Genomic DNA, 24186 nt, shown 5'->3' on the forward strand with positions numbered 1-24186 from the left:
AGCCAAAAGCAGAGGCAAAGCGTGACAAATACAACTGACAAAAAAAAATAAGATATAGATATAATTATATGTATTTTTATGTATTAATATAGAGGTTCAATCTAAATTTAATATTTAAAAATAAAAAATATATGTACCTCTTATGCATAGCCGCCATTGTGATGAAATCAATGATCTTTGACAGAGATTGATTTTGGCTTTAAATATTCCTCAACTATTTTTTAATAGGAGTTAGGGCATATCTCGAATCCAATTATATATTATAGTTATATATAAAATCATATGTAAATATATTATGTATTCTATTAATTAAGTAAAAAGATTTAAGTGGATAATGCTACACAAACGTAAAGATAGATAGAAACTTAGACAACTCATATTTCTCACGATATTTTGATATCAAAATATTGCGAGAATTTTAATTTTTTGAAAGTACTCCCATAGTACTCTCTGTATCCCTCAGACTCTATCCCACTCTCAATCTTTCTTTCACTCTCGCTTATCTCACTCCCACCATTCCCGCCCATTTTCACTCTCTCTTTTTCTCTCCCTCTTTCACACTCTCTCCCACACTCTCTCTCTCAAACCCACCGCCGCCGCGATCGTCTGCCGTCTCCTCGCCACCGTCGCGAGCACCGTCCATCGTCGCCCCCCCACCACTGTGAGCATCGCACAGCCTCCCCCACCACCGCGAGCATCGCACAATCTCCCCCACCACCACGAGCACCTACTCACAGTCTCCTCTCCCGCCGCTGCCGCCGGCATCTCCACTCACAAGCCTGCTCTCTGTCACTCTCTCTCTCACCTACTCGGATTGGACCCGCCAACGTCTCCTCCTCCTTTTGTTGCCACCGTCATCTCCTCCCCCTCCGCTACCGTCAACATCTCCTACACCCGCCTCACTCTCTCTCTCACGTACTTGGACCGGCCCCTTTTACTGCCGCCGACATCTCCTCTTCCCCTTGCTACCATCGTTGTCTCCTCCCCCGCCACTGCCACTAGCGTCTCTTCCCTCCTTTGCTGCTGGCGTCTCATATTGGAAGCATTTTTTTGTTTTTTGTTTGCTTAGTGTGATTTTTAATTTTAATTATTGCTTTTGTTTTTTTAAATTAAAAATATAAGCAACAAGAACATATATATATATGTAATGTTAATAATGAGATTATATTTATGGAGATAATAAGATAGTTTTGAATTATATATAAAAATTATATTTTTATGATATTTTAATTTAAATCATTTGAATTTAAATAAAAGACAATTTAAAAAAATAATTTTATTAACAAAGTATTTTGGAGAGTTTTTTAAATAAATTATTAATTTATTTGAGAATTATTTTCAATGATATGACACGATTAACACATTATAGTTGGAAATTGAAAGTTAAATAATAAAACCATAATATCATATTGTTTAGCTTCTGAATGTGTGTATAAAATGTTGAACAACTGCTACTTTATTGGAATTACTTCATGTGAGTTAGCACATTTTTTTCCCCACATGTGGCTTTGCTATATATGTTGCTGCTCTTTTTTGTTTCAAATAGTACTTCTCACAGTTCAAGTAATATAAATAGATAAAAAAAATAATAACATAAAAATATATTTTATCCTAAAGTAAAAGACTGTTAAAAGAACACTATGAATTTCACTAAAAAAATCCTCTCCAGGACGAGAAAAAGCCAAATATGTCTATGAGAGTTGCATCAAATCAATTTACTTTTTCCAGTCCATTATTCTCTACTTGTTTAGAATAACAGGTTTAAATAATTTATAATTCTAATTATATTTTTCTCTTTATTATTCATATAAAATTTATGTATAAATAATTATGTATATTTGTATGTTGTTATTTATTTATATTGCTTGAATTGAAAGGTCAAAAATTATCTGTAAAATTGTATAAAATCTTAATATTATATTTTACAAAAATAAAAAATCATATTTAAAGTTATCAAAATCTTAAGGCTGGCTGCTGTTTCAGATTTATAAAAGTAATATAAATAGATAAGAAAATAAATAATATGCAAGTAATATATAATATCAGAGACCCAAAGAGAGAGAGAAGCTGGAATGGCGGACGTCGGTGGAGGAGGCTGCGTCAGTGGCAACGACGGCGAGAAACTAGAAGAGAGAGGGGGGAAGGAGAATGAGAAAGAGGGAGAGAAGGAGATGGAGTGACCCAGAGAGAGATGAGAGATGGACGGCGGGGATGCGATGGCGGTTCGAGTGGTGGTGTGGGGGGTGGGGTAACGGCGGTTTGTGGCCGGTGGTGGGGGCAAGACGGTGCGACCGGAAGAGAGAGGGGCGACGACAGTGCCACCAGAAGAGGGAAGGGCGATGGCAGACCGTGGTCGATTGGATGGGGGGGGCGACAGCGGTGTTCGTCACGGTGGCAGGGCAAGGTGGGGCGACCGTGGACGCTGCAACCTGGGTTTGAGAGAGGGGGGGAGAGAGTGGGTTTGAGATGGTGGTTTTGAGAGAGAGAATGGATTTGAAAATGGGTGGGTAAAGATAAAAGTGAAAGAGAAAGGGAGAGTGAGAGTGAGCTTTGAGTTTTGATACAGAGAGAGAGTGAGAGTTAGTAAGCGTCTGGTGAAAGAGAGGGTGAAACAGATTAAGGGTAAATTGGTAATTTTCTTATAGGGTTAATGGGCATGTTTGTTGCAACTTAAAAGCTGCAACTTTTAGCTTCTAACTTAAAAAAAGTAGGTATGTAGTGTTTGTTTTAGTTTTTAGAATTCTAACTTATAACTTCTATTAGCTTTTAGAAATGGTAGAAGATGGCTTTTTCAAAACTGGGTGATAATACTGGACCGATCACCGAGGTCTGTCTCAAAGTAAGTACCTGCAAGGATGGGGCCTTTAATCCCCCGGGAGAACTCCGACGCTCAAGTTAGTAGAAGAAGAATACCCGAAATGGAAAGTCACCCAGTAGTCAGATGATCCATACTTGTAGAAGTTGACCGCTATTTAAAGATGGTGTAAAACATACTCTGAAGAGATAAGATAACCTCTGAATAAGACGTTGGAGATAATCTCGGTTGACCGAGTCAGCCTCGTTCAAAATCAAATATGGGCTGAAGATCTAGATGACACATGGCGCTTCCTGAGAGTGCCACGTGGCGGCACTGGGTTGGTAGTCTCCGAGGGTAGTATAGTCATTTTTCCCTTAATAAAATATCCCTTCATCACTGGGGTACCCCAACTTCTACAACTTCTGATTAAACAGTTACATTTTTTGGACAATTTTACCCCTATTTTTAACAAAGAATTACTCTTATGTTCACGCAATCAATGGTCTCTCTTCTCCACCACCATCTATATTTTCAAATCTCTTATTCTTTCTCGCCATCTCCCTTTCTTTCTATACATTAATTAATTTTTTTATAACACTTGAAACTTATATATATATACTAATTAAATTTTAAATTATCATTCTATAACTATTAAGGGTATTATGGATAATTATACAAAAATAAGTTATTTTACACCTTATGGTATCAAACACCACAACTGTTTAACTACAATTTCTGAGAAGTTGTAACAAATAAGTTCACAACTTATTCTAAGTTTTAAAAGCTATAATCTAAAAAGTTAGAAACTATAATTTCTTTAATTAAGCTGCAACAAACGGGGCCAATATAGTAATTTTGTTAGAGTTGTCTAAGTTTCTGTCTAACTTTACGTTCGTGTACATTATCCGGTTTAAGTTTGTGTCAATAAAATAAATATCAAATATACCCTTTGTTATTTTACTTAAAAAGAAAAATTTATGAAAATAAGATTTAAAATACATTTTTCTACTTACATGTAACACTACCAAAAAATTGATTTTTAGCGGCGATTTTTTTATGGCGATTTCTAAAACTACCGTAAAATACTATTTTAGCGGCGATTTTTTTAACATTTTGCGGCGGTTTTGAAAAACCATCGCAAAATTCATTAAAACATTCAATTTTGCGGCGGTTAAAATAATTAAATAATTAAAAAAATTAAATTATATTTAGCAGTGACTTTTGAGAAACCACCGCTAAATTAAAAAATAATTAAATAATTTAAAATTAAAATTAAATTAACATTTGAAAACTGTCGCAAAATTCATCAAAAAATTTAATTTAGCGGCGGTTTTTCAAAACCGCCGCTAAATGAAAAAAATAATTAAATAATTTAAAATTAATATTTGTGGTGGTTTTTAAAAATCGCCGCAAAATTCATTAAAAAATTTAATTTAGCGGCGGTTTTTGAAAAATCGCCGCTAAATTCAAAAATAATTAAATAATTTATAATTAAAACCGTCGCTAAATTCAAAAATAATTAAATAATTTATAATTAAAATTAAATAATTTAAAATTAAAATTAAATTGAATTAAATTAACAAAAAGAAATTTAAAATTTAATTTAAATTAATTACAAAATCTTTATTTATATAAAAGTAGGATAGTCTTGAAAAAAGAAATTTCCCTCCAAAACTTGTATTAATAATTTGCAATTAATACTTATTGTATTAATAATTTATATTTTGTAATTTGCATTAATAATTTAAAATTTTCAATTGCTTTGAAATAATAAGTAGTAATAAAATTTTTCCCCAAAACTTACATTAATGATTTGCATTTAGTACTTATTGTACTAATAACTTACATTTTGTAATTTGCATCTTTATATATATAAAAGTAAGATAGTATTCAAAAAAGAAATTTCCCTCCAAAACTTGCATTAATGATTCGTAATTAATACTTATTGTATTAATAATTTACATTTTGTAATTTGCATTAATAATTTAAAATTTTCAATTGCTTTAAAATAATAAGAAGTAATAAATTTTTCCTCCAAAACTTGAATTAATGATTTGCGTTTAGTACTTATTACATTAATAATTTACATTTTTTAATTTGCATCTTTATATATATATAAGTAGGATAGTTTTCAAAAATAAATTTCCCTCCAAAACTTACATTAATGATTTATAATTAATACTTATTGCATTAATAATTTACATTAATAATTTAAAATTTTCAATTGCTTTGAAATAATAAGTAGTAATAAAATTTTTCCCCAAAACTTGTATTAATGATTTGCGTTTAGTACTTATTGCATTAATAATTTACATTTTGTAATTTGCATCTTTATTTATATAAAAGTATGATAGTCTTGAAAAAAGAAATTTCCCTTCAAAACTTGCATTAATGATTTACAATTAATACTGATTGTATTAATAATTTGCATTTTGTAATTTGCATTAATAATTTAAATCTTTCAATTGCTTTGAAATAATATATACTAATTATTGTAAAATTAATAATAAATTTTAAATATACGAGTTTTTCAATGCTAATTGTTTTGTATTAAATTTGCATGAGTTTTATGAGAAATATTAATAGACAACTTAAACTATTAATTAAGTCATAGAAAATTATCTATTTATTTAAAATATTATTTTTATATCTTTATTCTATGTATATTTATATAATATTAAAATATGATAGTCAAATAAAGTATTTTGCCAAATGTCAATCAATGGTGAATTTTTTCCCTCAAAAATTTGCATTAAATCAAAGTAGTGATTAATTAATTATTAATTACTTTTATAATTTATTATAGTCTTGAAAATGTGATGTCTTAACAAATTCATAAAAAATTATTTAAGGTTGTCAAATACTAGGGTTTTTCAATGCTAATTAATATTTAAGGTATCACATTTTTAAGACTATGGAAGAAATCAAAATTCATTTTTTTAAAATTTTGTTATTATTGAAAAAAATTATTCTTACTCATATTTAAAAGTTTTAATTTATATTTATAATTATAATATAATAAATAGAAAATAACGAACGTCTTTAAGTGGAAATATTATAGATTTTATAATATTTATTTATAAATAAATATAATATAATAAAAAAAATTTATAAGTATATTGAATTTAAAGTGTTTTACATTAGTATATTGAATAGTGAATAATTAAGTAAATTTAAATTTTTTCAACATGATTAAAGATTAAAAAAATTATAATTATCAATTTTGTTAAAATTATTTAAAATAATAAATTTATTTTTTATTTTTAAATTAAACTCTCTCATATATCACACGGGTTCACCACTAGTTAACTAAAAATTTAATTTAAAAAAATAAAAATAAAATAAATTTAACAAAATTTTAATAATTTTAAAAAATATATAATTTTTTTATTTTTAATAAATTAATTTAGTTAATTTAATTCAATTAATTTATTTTTAATTTATTCCTTTACTCTTTTAAAAAATAATAAATTAATTAATATTTTTCTTCTATATTAAAAAATATAAAATATAATTCTGGAAAGTAGTGGTATATAATTTGTATATGCGGTTATATAACATGGGAGCTTGGCAGATCAGATGGTTACAAGCATGCACGTGCATAGGGGAGGTTGTGGGTTCGAAATCGGGGCACGTGGCGCGCGGACATGCGGCCACATGGCTGGACGGGTGGGAGAAATTAAAATTTTTAATTTTGTTTTAATTTTAGTGACGGTTTCTAAAACCACCGCTAAAATTAAAAATTTTAATTTTTTTTTAATTTTAGTTTCAACCGTCGCTATATATTTTAAAAACCGCCGCTAAATCACTAATTTGGCGGCGATTTTAAAACCGTCGAAAAAAATATGATTTGCGACGGTTATTCCAGCAGTTGGTCAAAATCGCCACTAAATACAAAAAAAACCACCATTAAATACCAATTTTTTTGTAGTGTAAATAGTACGATATGGTCTCTAATCCATTTTAAAAACTTATCTAAACTATTTTTAAGATAATAAACTCCTACTTATATAGAGACAAATGATTTTCAATTCACAATTAACATTTCAAATTTTCATTTTTTGAATTTGGTTCCATAAGGTCAAGGTAGGGTTGCCTTGACCCTGCCCCATGCCTTATTGGGGCATGACCATGGTATGAGGCGAGAAAACAAAGAGTTGAGGTTGAGGATGGTGCATGCATGCCTTAGACTAACTCTCTTTGTTTCGTTTTGTTGCTAACTCTCCTTGTTCCGTTCTCCTCTAATTTAGGACAACGGTAACAAGTTAACAACTCATAGTTCATGATTGATTCGAGTAACATACTTTCTAATGATGGGAAAATGTAAGATATGATGGCATTGTTCGGACTTCGACTAGTTGAAAGCTTTGGGAGTGATTGGAGTCTTTCACAATGAGCCAAATGGAGATGTCGTAAGTTAGCAAGGTCACTAATGCTCTCTGGTAGGCTAGAAAAGCTTTTTCCTCCGATATCAAATGGGTTAATGAGACCATACTCCCAATTTCTTTGGGTAATTGAGTTAAAAAGTAATCTTCTATGTGTAATATCACTACAAAAAAATGGGATTTTTGCAACGGTTATTTTGTGACGATTTTTCAACCGTCACAAAATATGTTTTTTATAGCGGTTTATCTAACATTTTGCGGCAGTTTTGAAAAATTACCGTAAAATTAATTAATTTAAAATTATAAAATTAAATTTAGCGACGATTTTTTAAAAATTATCGCAAAATTTACTAATAAACAAATAAAAAATTAAATTTTGCTGCAATTTTGAAAAATCGCTGCAAAATTCATTAATAAAAAAAATTCAAAAATTTAAAATTTGCGACGATTTTAAACAATCACTGCCAAATTTATTAATAAAAAATTCAAAATAGTTAAATTTTGCAACGGTTTTAAACAACCTCGCAAAATTCAGTAATAAAAAAAAAAAATTAGCGACGATTTTGTCAAAACTGCCGTCAAATTCATTAATAAAAAATTAAAAATTAAATTTAAAAAATTTAATAATTTAAAAATTAAATTAAATTAAATTTTACAAAATAAGCTAAAATTTTATTTTTTAATAAATTAATTTATTTATATCAATTAATTTATATAATTTAATTCAATTAAATTAAATAATTTATTTATTAATTAATTATTTTTAAATTAATTAATCAATTAATTTATTTAATTTAATTAATTAGTTTAAAACATTTTATGTTCAATTAATTTAATTTAATTTGGGGCCAAGTGTAATTTCAAAAACTTGAGTTTGTGGGTCCAAAGGGAATTCTGAAAAATAGTGATTTGATTACTTTATAATTAATATGTGTGAGTATATTATAAGGTGGCTTTGCAGATTAGGTAGCTTCGCGCGTGCACGCGTATACGAGAGGTCATGGAATCAAAACTCAAGGAAGACATTTACTGGAAATTGCTGGAATATTCCGACAGGCGCAATGGGGCAAGCGGACGTGTAGGGCGGGGCGCAAAAATTATTAAAATTGTTAAATTATTTTTTGATAATTAAATTTAATATTAAATTAAATAATTTAGTATTAAATTCAATTAATTTTAGCGGCAGTTTGAAAACCGCCGCTAAAAATATCACTTAACGGCGATTATACCAGCGATTGCTAAAAATCCCCGCTAAATGCTGCACGACGGCTGTATTTGCGATGATTTTTAAAACCGCTGCTAAATCACTTTGCGGCGGTTAAAACCATCGCTAAATGCCAAAAAAAATCGTCACTAAAAATTATTTTTTTTATAGTGTATCTTTAAGCACCTTAAACCCTATACAAAGTTAAGTAACAACCCAAGAGAACATATAGTCTTTTTTGTCAATGTCTGACATTGGTCCAGGTTCTGAGAGATTATTAATTGTTCAAGAGATTTCAAGTTGGCAATTTCTAACAGAAGCTTCCTAAGACTCTCAATTATAGAGGTCTAGAACAAGTAATTTGTGAAGACGTCCAATAGACTTATCCACCTCTTTCAAATCTTATGTAGTTGTTAAGAAGTAGTACCTCAAGATTGGAGAGCCGGGAGAAATTAGGAATTGTGATTAAATTATTATGACAATAATTGAGGACAAGGAATTTTAGTTTACTTAAAACCTGTTGAAAACAACAATAAAAGATCAATTCTCATGTGATATGATGTACACATGGTGAATATATATCCAAGTGATTTATATCAATGTTTGAAAAAGAGAAATATATATAAAAAATAAAAGCTTTCACCTTAGGTACCCTCCAAACTTGTTTTATGTTATAGTAACTCAGGTCAATAGCAACCAAATTCTCTAGGTATAATTGTGATGAAAAACATTGAGATTGAAGTGATGCCAAGGTAGCCATACTAAATCTCAGAACAAATGTTCTTAGCCAACACTAAGTAGAACATGATCGAGATAGAGGACCATGAGTCTTTTCATCTTTTGAAATGGTTTTGCATTCACTTGAATATCTTTTTTCTTGGATGAGAAGATGATAAGGCCTCAACTGCTTCAGTTCCCTAGCCATCACAAACCAAGGGAAAAGATTTATCCCATTGGTGGAAAAAAATAGTATTGAGAATATGCATATGCTGTGGTCATTCATGCAGCAATTGCGCAATTGCACATTAAAGGTTATATTACCAACAACAAATTTTTGGTGCATTTTAGTCCTAATTTCCTTTGTTTTCCATCTTCTTGCTTTCTCTATTTTCTTGTTGAGCCAAAAATAAAGAAAAAAGACACCAAATGTTAATGAAAAGTTAGCCAATATGGATTTCACCTTGCAATTTTTCAACACTTCAAGGGCATCTTTGCAATTCCATAATCTATTATGTTTTTCTAGATAATCGACACTCTCTTCTCAAACTATCTCTCTGCACATCACTTTGAGAATATCATGCATTACAATCACATCCTTATATTTTAGAAAATATTTACACTCATCTTTTCGATCATATTTTAGGAGACATAGTTCCTTTAAGCATCAAAATCCAATTTTTGGAAAAATCTCACAATCTTGCTATACTTGAATGGTAAAATCTCTTGCCAACAAAGAAGCATGCTATATCTAAGAATAATTTTTTTCTTTCTATATCTAGTGAGTCAAAACTTATCCTTAGTTTCCTTTGAATGTCATCATGAGAAATCTTTTTCAATTTTGTAATTGCACTTCTCCATTCACATTGATGGTTTTTTCCATTCAAAAAGAAACCCAAAACTTCAAGAACTAATGGAACACCCCCAGCCTAATCCACCATTGTATTTGAAACCTCCATAAAGCCCTCTAGAGAATTATGTTTATTGAAAGGCATGCAAATTAAAGAGTCGAATAAATTCATCCTTATTGAACTACTTAGGCTCATATATTCTAAGTACTAATTTAAGCCAGTTCAAGAAATAAATATTTTTTTTGTAGTTACAATAATTCTACTCCAACAATAATGGAGGAACCATGATTGATTGCTAGTACATTCAACAACTATTATATTCCACATCACTACAAAAAAAAATAGGTATTTAGCGACGGTTTCTTTTTGTATTTTGCTGCTAAGTAATTTAGCAGCGATTTTCAAAACCGCCGCTAAGTCAGTCGTCGCGGAGCGTTTAGCAGCGATTTTCAGCAACCGCTGGAATAACCGCCGCTAATTATATTTTTTGCGGCGGTTTAAAAAATCGTAGCAAAATAAGTGATTTAGCGGTAGTTTCTATAATATTTAGTGGCAGTTTTGAAATCGTCGCAAAAAACTTTTAAAAAATAAATTTTTAATTTTAGCAGCGGTTTCAAAACTGCCGAAAAAATTAAAAATTTAATTTTTTAATTGCCCGTGCGGACCAGCCCAGCCCGCCGGCGCCCGGCCCTCGTGCACCATGTGGCGATGCTGGAAATTAAATCCCAGCGCCTTCCCCTTCCCAAGTTTCGAACCCAAGATCTCAAGCGTGCGCATGCGCGTGAACCGCCTAATCTGCGAAGCACCCCTTAACATATATGCACATATATATTATATACTAACCTCACAACTAATTTTCAGAATTATATTTTATATTTTTTTGTATCTATTAAAAACAATTATTAATTGATTATTTTTTAAAAGAATAATGGAATAAATTAAAAATAAATTAATTGAGTTAAATTAAATAAATTAATTGATTAAAAATAAAAAAGAAGATTTTATATATTTTTTAAAAATTATTAAAATTTTATATATTAAAGTTTTGTTAAATTTATTTTATTTTTTTAAATTAAATTTTTAATGAATTTTGCTATTAATTTAAATGCAATTTTAAATTTATTTTTAAGATTTAATATTTATTTTTATTAATTTAATTTTTAATTATTTTCTTAAGAAAAATTTAATTTTTTTAATAAATTTTGTGGCGATTTATAAAAATCACCGCAAATGTTAATTTAATTTTAATTTTAAATTATTTAATTTTTTGAATTTAGCGGCTGTTTTTGAAAAACCACCGCTAAATTAAATTTTTTAATGAATTTTGTAGCGATTTTCAAAAGTCACTGCAAATGTTAATTTAATTTTAGTTTTGAATTATTTTATTTTTTTAATTTAGAAATTTAATTTTTTAATAAATTTTGCGACAATTTTCAAAAATCACCTCAAATGTTAATTTAATTTTAATTTTAATTTTTTTTAATTTAGCGGTGGTTTTTCAAAAAACTGCCACTAAATTTAAGTTTTTAATAAATTTTGCGACGATTTTCAAAAATTGCCGCAAATGTTAATTTAATTTTAATTTTAAATTATTTATTTTTTTTTTAATTTAGCTGCGATTTTTCAAAAATCACTGCTAAATTTAATTTTTTAATGAATTTTGCATAAGTTTTCAAAAATCACCGCAAATGTTAATTTAATTTTAATTTTGAATTATTTAATTTTTTTTAAATTTAGTGGTGGTGTTTCCAAAAGCGTCGTTAAATTAATTTTTTAATAAATTTTGCGGCGGTTTTCAAAAATCGCCCCAAATGTTAATTTAATTTTAATTTTAAATTATTTAATTTTTTTTGAATTTAGCTGCGATTTTTCAAAAATCGTCGCTAAATTTAATTTTTTACTGAATTTTACGACGATTTTCAAAAACTGTCGCAAATATTAATTTAATTTTAATTTTATATTATTTAATTTTTTTTAATTTAACGACGGTTTTAAAAAATCGCCTCTAAATTTAATTTTTTAATAAATTTTAAGATGGTTTTCAAAAATTGCCGCAAATGTTAATTTAATTTTAATTTTGAATTATTTAATTTTTTTGAATTTAGCCAAGATTTTAGAAAACCGTTGCTAAATTTAATTTTTTAATGAATTTTACGATAGTTTTTGAAAACTACCGCAAATGTTAATTTATTTTTAATTTTAAATTATTTAAATTTTTGAATCTAGAGGCGGTTTCTCAAAAATCACCGCGAAATTGAATTTAATTTTTTAATTATTTTTTAAATTTAGCTACGATAATTTGGACACCGCCGTAAAATTTTTAAAAAAATCGTCGCAAAAATCACAGTTTGCGACGGTTTCGAAACTGCTGCAAAACATCATATTTTGCGATGATTTTTAAAACTGTCACAAAAAATCAATTTTTTTGTAATGCATAACCCACATCATCAAGAGAGCTAGGAGAACTTTTCTTCCATAGAAAGCTCTGTGTTTTATTGATCAGCATATGTTCCACAATAATTAAGGAAATAAATAAAAATAAAACAAACTTGCAAAACTGAAAAGGATTCCAGTCGCTTGTCTTTGAAGATAGCCACAAAGTAGTGAAGACTGAAGAGGAACATAAATGAAAGGGGCAAATCCCACTCCCAATTCCAAGCAATTTCAAATCACGTCATGGTGTTGAATTATTGTGTGATAGAGCCATCTTTCTTGTCCTTTCTACCATTGCAAAGTCCGTGCAAGTTGTCTTTCAACCACTGCGTCCTAAATTAAGGTAAAATATCTGAAAGTAACCATCTAATCACAATGAATCATCAATTCATTAATTACTTAATATTATAATATGTGTTAGTTGCTTTAACTTATCTACTCACAATATACCATTATTCTTTAACATCTTATAAATAAATAAATTGAGATTTGATATATTGTCTGATGTTGATCTAACTAGTTGTTGCCACTATGTTAGTTGTTGCTACATCAAGGCAACAACAAGTGGTGGGCTAAATGATGGGTTGAGTCAACTCAAATCTGAATCAATTGAAGCCTAGTTGTTAATTACAAAAACAACAGCGAACGAGGGAGCTTCAACGAAGGATGGTAAAAGGTGATGACCAACGATGGCAAAGTGGCCAGAGAAGACGACAAGGCAAGGGCCTATAGTGATGAGGTTGCCAAAATTGACAATGACTAGAACAAGATTGGCCGATCGAATTTGGAGGCAAAGAAGGCTAACGGTGATGGCTCGACCAAACAAATTAAAGATGGGTGAGGAGTCGATGGCGATGATGTACGTGAGCCGTTGGTGAAGGCGTGCAAGATCCAATGGTCGCGATGGAAAGGTGGCCAGCATTTGAGGCAGTTGGAGGCGACAGATTTGGGTTGTTGTCAATTGCATTGAGGAGGAAGACAAGGCGACGGTCAGGATAAAAGCGATCGGAGTGAAAGTAAAACAAGATCGCTACGGGGCAAACAGCGTAATTAAAAAATTTTTAAACTTATCCCGATCTTGGCGATTGGATCAACGTCAAAATCAAAATATTCACATACAAATAAAATAAATATAACCTTTAGATTTTCGAGTCATTCATAGATTCGAGCCATCCAAGTGTCCGACCTCTAACTCATGATACGCAGCACACGTCCGTTGGCAAGGAGAGCGGAATAAGAGTGCTAGCTCCTTCTCCTTTTCGCTACTTATGTATGGACTGAAAAGAACGCCAATGTTTCAAATTGATGCCAAAAAGAAACGGAAAAAAGTGAACGGCATTCGTTTTTTAACACTTGAAAAACTACACAACCATTAGGTTTGGACAACCCATAAATGGATATTTATAAAGAAACATCATAGGGTTTTATAAACCCTAATGGATATGGGATAGCCCATTTAATTTAGTCCAATTAGGAACTTTAATTAAATGGATTTATTCTAATTCAACTAGAAATATAATTAAGTGGCCCAAATCCTTTTATAGGTTTAAATAAAATATTTTGACCGAAATCTAATTCAAGCTCAAATATAATATTTAATATTTGGTCCAAATCTAATTTGGTTCAAATATAATATTTAATATTTAATAGTTGGCCCAAATCAAATTTAGTTCAAATATAATATTTAATTTAATATTTGACCTAAATCCAATTTAGTCCAAATATTAAATTAAGCCCAAATATATATTTTATTTCCTATTTGTCACTTAAACAAATAGAAAATTATTAAATTAAAAACTACTTCCTAATTTAATCAATTGTCATTTTAGAAAACTCTTTCTATTATGACGACTCTTCGTCATATCGACGTCATTACGTCTATTTTTTCTTTTTTTTGTGAGAACTTACGACAGCACAACTTCTTGCTGAAGTGTCCTACTTAGCCATACATTCACTCTCTTGGTTTAAGCAAGGGATCGTGCCTATTGCATATGACTCATTAGACTTCCGAATATGTTGGCAACGTATCGATATGAATACATAAGATAAGATTGGCCTCTAGTAAGGCATCATGCCTACCCAATTATTCAGAAGGATTCATAATCTGCAAATAACCTTTCACAAGCATGGTTACCTTGTAATTCATTCCTCTTGTCAATGTATCTTATGTGTCTCAAGTATTGTGATGTGTTGCTTGATTACGATCATATGAGTTTTTTTCGGTCATCCAGATATCTTCACTTAATAGAAAGTGAATCAATAACTCCTTATTGATCTTTATCACCATGGCCATGGATTTAAAGTGAATATCCACTGAAGGCGCCTTAGATATATCATTCTCTATCAAAGGATAGACGAGTCCCATCTTAGTTATACACCGATCTCCATAAGCCTCACGATATGCCCAACGATCGCCCACGTGCAGCCTTTATCTAGACCCATCGAAACGATGTCAAAGCATACCGGCCTTCTTATGAGATAACCGTGACAACCTTAGGTCTAAGGATTAGTTACACCCATCTCGTATGAGAATACCATCAACATATAACCAAAATGAATTCCAATGGCGAGTCATATCCAGTGACACGTTCTCCAACATTAGTCACCTATGTACTTATCTAGGCATCCCCATGCCTATGGGTGTGAGACCCCCATTGCTATCACATAGCAAAAACATATCATATACAAGTCTCACCACAATTTTAAATGTCCATTCTTGACATTGTTAAGACTTTGGACGTTTAATAATGTCTAGAAACTGTGATGCATCATCTCACAACTTTATAGATTAATCACAGTTTACATCATATGGACTTTTATCTAGTTTCATCCGGTCATTATAATAATAACAAGAAACTAATAGAATGACTTCTTGTGTAATTGAATAATGCCTTATTCAATAATAAATATGATTGCAATTGTCAGTGTACAACATGCCCAATCTGATTAGGTCTAGAACACCTACACTAACACGGAGATGGTATTGCTTGTGATAGTGGTGGTTAGACGTTAACTGCCCCCAGTCCACCAGCTATTAAACATTGGTTGCCTTGCCATTGCTATCGCTAGATCTCGCACGCCTTCATCGATGACTTACACACGTTGTTGTCTTTAACTTCTCGATCACCTCTGATTTGTTTAAATGAGCCTTCACCATTGACCTCCTTTGCCTCCAAGTTAGATCGGTCAATCTCGCTCCATTCGTTATCGATTATGACAACCCTATTGTTGTCGACCATTGCCTTGTCATTTTTTCTGATCATTTCGCCATTGCCCTTCGTTGGCCTTCGTTAAAGCTCCCTCATTCACTGTTGTTTCTACAATTAATAATAAGCTTTAGCCAACCCAGATCTGGGTCAACCCAACCCATCATTTCACCCACCCCCTTGTTGTTGCTTTGATGTGGGAGTGCTACGTCAGCGTCGGGCAATAGTTGGATAACATAATTTTTGCCTGACGCGAGCAACATATCAAATCCCGAAACAAATTGTTCTTTTAACTTTGTCAAATTAATCACGACATTCTTTCAACCACTATGATGTCCCTATAAGTTGTCTTTCAACCACTACGTCCTAAATTAAGGTCAAATATCTTAAAGTCAATAGTAATGTTAGGAGTCATGACTTATATGTTGCATTCTCATTAGAGGAGGTGCTAGGTAGAGAAGATAATGGCACATAGCCTCCTTAGCCTCTTTTAAAGAGAAGACACTATATGACTGTTATAGGCATTTTCTACACCGCCTTGAGCTATTGTGTGGATTGTTGTGGGCAGAATGATCCAATGATAAGGCCTAACCTCTCCAAGTCCAATGGGCCCAAGGCCGAAGCTATCTCAGCGATGTCACATAATTACTAAAACGCGAGCTCCGATTATGATAGCGAGCTCGCTCCCGATGATGGCTCCAGCTCGTTGGTCAACCCGATCAGCTCGCAAATAAGACCACAAAGCAGAATAATCGGATCTGATGTCTACCTGTCCTTATCCGTGGAAAGCCAGTCCCCCACATGGTGTGGAACTTTTACTCCCTATTTTATGGAGATAATGGCATATTGTCCCTCACGATATGACCCCACTATTTTGGACTTTGTGTAAATTGTCTATATCCCACACTATAAATAGGAGATCAAAAGCTATTGTACAGTCATGATAAAAAATACATACTATGACTCTTCAAAAATGATCAGAGAACAGTCATGGACTAGGCATCATTCCGGTCGAACCACGTAAAAACTCTTTCATATTGTTCGTTGTTGGTGTTATTTGTTCTTTTCCCCTCGTATTCGTGATTACTGGATCAGTACGGGCCGTTAAATCTCAGTTGACTATTTCCGAACGTCAACATTTTGGCGCAAGAGGAAGGGGCCATTTTGATTAACGTCAATGGTGAATGGGAGACATATAAGAAGTTTAGAAGTGGCGGCCAATCAACCTAAAGATCATGCTAATCGACCGTCGGAAGTTCTGCATATAGGGGGTGCGATCGTGACCACTACAGCCGTTTCCGTTCCCTCATTGACTGGAACAATCTCAGGGATCCCCTCGTGGGTTCCTTGTTAGTCGAGGAACCTTGTTCCAAGGATAAAGGTAGTTCAAGCCTGGCAACAATGTCAAGAGGCATTGGAGAATATAATTAGGCAACTCATGGATGCAGTTAGGACATTGGCCCAAACGCAAGTCCAGGTCGAACAAAATTGGGTGGAGGTCGCACCACTAGGAGGCATCTCACAACCTCGAGATGAAAGACTCACTCTAGATGAAAAGGAAGGTAGAGGAATATCATGGTGGGCTAGATCTGCGCATTCCTCAAACTCACGGTCCGAGAGATCGGAGGAACAACAATCCCAGGGAAAGGGACTGGAGGTTCACCCCACAAACCCGAGAATGAGAGCAAATCGTTACAGAGACCACTATGACAAGGTTAATGAAGGGAGTCGACAACATGAGAATCCACGCCCAGGAGAGAACTCGGCTAGGGTCAACCCAGGTCGCGACACTTATTGTAATTCACCAAGGAATAGGAGATAACATCAGCTTAGAGCTCGTTATTCACTAGATCGAGGTAGCAGATGGGAAAGGCGGTCTCCCCCTGGGCGATCTCTGGACCAAAATCCAACTGTGGAGGAGCTATTGTAAAGGGTTCGACAATTGGAGGTGTAACATGGAGCTCATGAGCGAAAGGGGGAACGCAATGAGAGGACCCCATTTTCAAGAGAAGTAGAACAGGAGCCTCTACCCCGTAGATTTAAGGTATTAAACATCCCTTAGTACAATGGAGACGGTGACCCCTATGACCATCTGGATGCTTTTAATGTTCAAATGGACCTATAGACTTCAAGCTCGCTAGCCAAATGCCGGGCATTCCCCGCGACCTTAGGGGATATACCTCAGACATAGTTAAGAAGCCTTCCTCCCCGTTGTATTTGTAGTTGGGAAGAATGTCAGAAAAGGTTCATCAACCAATATAGGTCGCTTAGGAGGCAGCTCACTCCAACATGTCACCTCGCTACAGTTTTCCAGCAATCTTGTGAATCCTTTAAGGAATATATAGAGAGGTTTAAGCATGAGATCAATAATGTCGAGAGCCCCTCAAACGAGAGCATTCTGATTGTGATATCCGCAGGACTTTGCAAAGATGGGAAGCTCTATGTGAGTATCTATAAGTCCCCTGTACGGGATCTAAGTGAGCTCTATGAGCGAGCTGTTAAGAGATCAGGTGGGAGGAAACTTTTGGCTTAAAGAAACCCAGCCATCAGAAGGATGCAGATGGGAATAATAACCAGAGTAAAAAGCAGGGAAATGGCGACCACGGTAAAGGAGGCCAAGGCCGAAGTCCTAACGATCAGATCGCTAAAAAAGTAAGGAATGAGCAGAAAAGCAAGCGACCTCCACACCAAGGTCGCTATGAACACTATAGTGTCATGTTAGATACGCGAGATAGGATCTTCACTGTAGAGAAGGGAAAGGAAAATTTTGGGAGGCCTAGTCCCATATGGACCCCCAACAGGTACAAGAACAAGGACATGTTCTGCGCTTACCACAACAAGGCAGGACACAACACCTCTGAGTGTTGGGTATTGAAGGATGCGATTGAAGAACTAATTAAGAAAGATCACTTGCGTGATTATGTGGTGCGGCCGAGGGATCAACAACCCCAACATCCAATCCAACCAAAACCTCGCTAAGCTCCCGAGCAGGAGCAGGCACATGCGGTAAGAACTATCTTCACCATTCACAGTGGGACTCATATTGCAAGAACCTCTAATAGGTCCACGAATGTTATGTATGGGAGGCCGGTCACCTCTTACTTACCAGGTATAACGAATAGGGAATGCCGTAGAAGAAAGCTAGAACAACCCCCAGTGACATCGTCTTTTCGGAAGAAGATACAAGAGAGGTGCATTAGCCCCAGAACGATGCCCTGGTGATCTGAGCTTGAATTGGAAACGTTGAAGTGCGGAGGATTATGGTTAACACGGGCAGCTCGGTGAATGTAATGTATGAAGGCTGATTCGATCAAATGGGCCTGGAGTCAGACCAACTAAAGGCATCCCTAGAGCCACTTTATGGATTTACTGGAGATGCGATGATCCCCCCAAGCTATTGTGATGGGGGACTTCTTAATCATCGACTGCCCCTTGGCATATAACATCGTCATCGGGAGACCCGTTATGAACGACTTGAACCTAGTCATTTCGACCAAAGCATTGACCGCTAAATTCCTAACTCCAAACGGGATTGCACGCATGAGGGGCGAGCAATATTTAACGAGACGCTGTTACGAAGAGGCGTTGAAAATGGGATTCAAAGGAAAGAAAGTCAACATTGTCTCACAAGATAACTCGCAAAGTGTGAGTGAGAAAGGAGTCAGTCATGACTTGAATCCACGCGAGGTGGATTGTGATCGAGCTGCAAGCCCTGTAGGCGAGCTAAAAGATGTTGTGATTAGTAACATGGATGCTAAGAGGTGTCTCAAGCTGGGTAAGGACCTTGGTCCTGAAGTAAAGGCTCAACTGGCTGACTTTCTTAAAGCAAACTTAGATGTGTTCGCCTGGAACCATGAAGATATGGTGGGGATAGATCCAGACGTGATGATGCACCGACTCAACATAGATCCCGATCACAAGACAGTCCTTCAAAAGAGAAGGCCTATGACCGTAGAGCATTATGTGGCCCTGAAAGAAGAAGTGGACAAATTGCTAGCGAATAGGTTCATCAGAGAAATGCATTACTCGGTCTGGGTAGCTAATTCGGTTCTGGTAAAAAAGAAGAATGGGAAGTGGAGAACTTGTGTGGATTTCACCGATTTGAATAAAGCATGCCCAAAAGACAGTTTTCCCCTACCCATAATAGACCAGCTCGTGGATGTAACGGCCGGTCACCAACTTCTTAGTTTGATGGACGCCTACTCAAGGTACAACCAAATTTCCATGAAACCTGAAGATAAGGAGCACACCTCATTTATCACAGATCGAGGGTTATATTGCTATAAGGTGATGCCTTTTGGGCTAAAGAACGCTGAAGCGACCTACCAGCGCTTAGTTAACATGATGTTTAAGGACCTAATCGAGAGGACCATGGAGGTCTATGTGGATGATATGCTGGTGAAGTCCCAACAAGTTGACAACCATGTTCGCAACCTGGAAAAAATGTTCCAGATCTTGAGGAAATATCAGATGAAGCTAAATCCACTCAAATGCACGTTTGGCATAGCTTTTAGGAAGTTCTTGGGCTTCATGGTGAACGAGAGGGGGATCGAGGCAAACCCAGAAAAGATCCAAACTCTACTCAACATGAGGTCGCCAACCAAGATAAAAGAAGTGCAGAGACTTAACGGCCAGATCGCCGCCCTTAGTAGGTTTGTCTCCAAGGCCTCCAATAAATGCATTCCATTCTTTAATATGTTGAAGCAGGCCAAAAATTTTCAGTGGATGAAAGAATGCGAGGTTGCCTTCCAACAGCTGAAAGAATATACGGAGTAGGCTCCGCTTATGTCCAAGCCGAAAGAAGGGGAGAAGCTGATCACCTACTTGGGAGTGTCTCACTGCGCTATCAGTGCCGCACTAGTGCGAGAAGAAGACAGAGTATAGTACCTGATATATTATGTAAGCCACAGGTTGTTGGATGTGGAAACCAGATATACCCCAATAGAGAAGATCGCCTACTGCCTAGTAGTGGCATTAAGGAAATTGCGCCCTTACTTCCAAGCCCATTGGATTGATGTGCTGACAAAATGTCTGTTAAAATAGGTTCTACAGAAGCCTGACTCATTAGGCCGGCTACTCAAGTGGTCCATCGAGCTCGCTCAGTTTAACATAGAGTATAAACCAAGGTCAGCCATAAAAGGACAACTTCTAGCTGATTTTATTGTTGAGTTCACAGGGTCGGCAGAAGAAGAGCCTGAGTCTCTAGAGAGTCTGGTCTGGAAGTTATATGTTGACGAATCTTCCAGCGAGCACGGCGTTGGAGCTGGGGTGCTCTTGATAAGCCCATAGGGGCACAAGATGCCATACACATTGAGATTCGGGTGTAAGGCGACCAACAATGAGGCAGAGTATGAGGCACTGTTGATAGGGCTACAATCGGTAAGGGAAGTGAAGGCAAAATAGTTAACGGTCTTCAGTGATTCTCAACTCGTGGTATGCCAAATACAAAGCGAATATTAGGCAAAAGGTTCGAAGATGGTGGCTTATCTCTAGAAAGTTAGAGACTTAATGTGCACCTTTAAGAGGTGCGAGGTGAGCTAGGTACTAAGGAACCAAAATTCACACACTGATGCTCTAGCTCGCCTGGCATCAACTCGCGATGCGGATTCCTTGGAAACCATTCCGATAGAATTCCTAGCAGCTCCGAGCAAGGAGAATCGTGGCGAGGTTCTAACAATAATGTTGGCCCCAGATTCATGGATGAAGCCTATTATTGACTACCTACAAGAGGGAAGCTTACTAGATGACATAATAGAAACGCGTCGTGTGCAAGCTTGGGTGGCCAGATACTACATCCATAACGATATGCTCTACAAAAAGGGGTTCACTACCCCATTGCTAAGATGCCTCGATGGTCCTGATTATCAGACACTACTCAAGGAAATCCATGCAGGTCATTGTGGAAATCACAGCGGGGGGCTATCCCTGGCTCAAAAGGCACTTCGCCAAGGCTTTTATTGGCCCACGATAAAGTAGGACGCTATGAACCTAGTGAAGAAATGTGACACATACTAAAGGTTCGCGAAGATCCCAAGAGCTCCACCAGCATATCTGCAGCAGATGAGAAGCCTGTGGCCCTTCGCTATTTGGGGCATGGATCTAATTGGATAGCTCCCAACAGCTCGCAGTGGATGCAAGCACGCTATAATAGCTGTTGATTACTTCACCAAATGGGCAAAAGAGAAGGAGCTCACAAAAATATCCTGTAAGCACCCCCGCCCAGATATCCCCAAACACCCGGACTACCCGAACAGGAGCGCCTACGGGAGGAAAAAGAATGAGACACGAGACAAAGCCACCCTGGCATGCATACACAAAATAAGAACAACGGAAACGAAGTTAAACACATGCATGCACTACGGGTACCCCGCTATCACAGCGGTCATATGATAAATAAATAAACACAGACTCTTGTGCCAACATACACGAGACTCGAGGAAAGACCTGGCATAGTACAAAATAATAGAGTAAATCATGCTAAGACATCAGAGTTAACAAGGATTGACGGAACTGCCTGTACACCATACCGACTCTGCCGCTAAAAGCTGACTCCCTTGCCATGGCCCACGCCGCCACTACCTGGAATGATGGAAAGCAAGGTGAGTCGAGAGACTCAGTAAGCATAAGGAAAGAAAGGCTGAAGGCTACACAAAACCAGAAATCTCTCCCAGAACAAACCCCCAGGTACACACAAGTCATGAGACGCTTCAACACAACAGCTCAATAGCATAACAAAATAAAAGCACATACCGATCCTTGGGGCCCACATAAGACACTTGGCACCCAAGTCCCATACCAACCTGTCGTTGCCCTAGACGGTAACAAATACCTCCAGCATCCTATGCGCGCCATCCCGAGTCGGTACTCCCGCCACCTGTATCCCTGTCGGTACTCTCGACAGCCTGTCGGTACTCCCAACAGCCGAGCCATAGGCTCCCTCAGAATGGTACTCCCGTCCGAGAACTAAATATTACCAGTAGCCATGCAATGCACATAAAATGCAATGGCATAGTGAGCATCAACGTGATACAAGGCGCCCATACATCCAGGCATCAGGCCATGCTCCGCCCATATAATAAACCACACGCGATGCATATGCCTGTGCTGGATGCAACCTAACCAAGCTAGCATGCCCGTGTCCAAGCATACTCAGTAAATGAATATCCCAATATGCAACCCGTACCCATGTTCATATCAAGTCATGAACAACAATATAATAAATCTAAACGTGTAGTAAATCACATACTGGCAGAGCTAGTCAGTAGTGCCCGGCACCGGTCAACGGTTAGTGACAAGGAGTGTCCACCCGACGGTCCACATCAGGGCCGTACAATAGTCTACTCCAACGTCACCAACAACCGACCCCTGCCCTACTGCTCGATAGCTCTATCCGAACCATAAATAAATCTAGGAAAAACTGTAAATAAACCCAATAAAATCGTAAATAAACCCGCACGTTTAGGAACCTAGTTCCCAAGCTGGGTCCGGTATCATTCCCAAAAGGAGTGGGGGCGGTACAAACCCCCGTAAGCTCACAACAAATAAAACTCTAGATGTCTCAGATTTAATTTAACTTAAAACACTGAATAATAACTCAACAAATAAGGCTAGGTGCCGAATTAAAGTAAGGGAGAAGATAAAATATAGGAAATCAAGGGGTCTTTCACGGGAATTGAAGAACACGAGGAGAGGGTGAGGAACTTGCCTTTACACGGCCATTTTTGACCCTTCTTGCGCTCCTGCTGCGAAGTAAAATGTTTAATAGCGATTAATAAAATCCGTGGCTCACATTAATTAAATCTAATCAACTAAAATCCCACGTAGGCACACCGTAAATAAAACCCCGACGAGCCTTATATTTGATTTAAATTATATCACATCAATAACATCCTCAATATATATATAATTAATTAATTAATATATACTATTAATAACTCACCAATATGCACCAGGGACATTCTTCTTAACTTATAAACATACAAATATATATATATATATATTTGCTTAGCAGCATATACAAATATCTTCACCCATATGCTTACACGGCCACGCATTCCTTAACTTTTCTCTTATCCTAATTTCATTGCATTCACCCACTGAGTCACACTCACACACTGATTTCACATGTATACATATAGATATATAAATTAGCACACGACACACTCACTGTGTTTAACCCTCACAATCAAATTGATATACACACAGTAAACTCACCACTCGCACACAGTGTATTAGTATGTATATATATATATATACTTGCATACCAAATTAATACACCCTACACAGCATAATCACCCAAATTAACAAAATCACACTTATATTTAAAATCTAACAGTACGAAATTATTAATACATAATAACTTACTTACCCAGCTAATTAAACCACAAAAATTTCTCCTAATTTCCAACCTCAAAGCGCCTTCTTCTTCTTCCGGAAGCCCTCTGCTTGCTCACTGTTTTAACCCCAATTTAATCTCAATTTTAGCTTCAATTGAAGCAATTTAAAGCAGCAAAATTTTGGCAGAAAGTATGGCTAATTTAGCCTCAAAATTAGCAAAAACAGAGGCACGTGGAAGCTGCAGTAAGGGCGCATC

Source organism: Diospyros lotus, chromosome 12, assembly GCF_014633365.1.
Source record: "Diospyros lotus cultivar Yz01 chromosome 12, ASM1463336v1, whole genome shotgun sequence".
NCBI lineage: Eukaryota > Viridiplantae > Streptophyta > Magnoliopsida > Ericales > Ebenaceae > Diospyros > Diospyros lotus.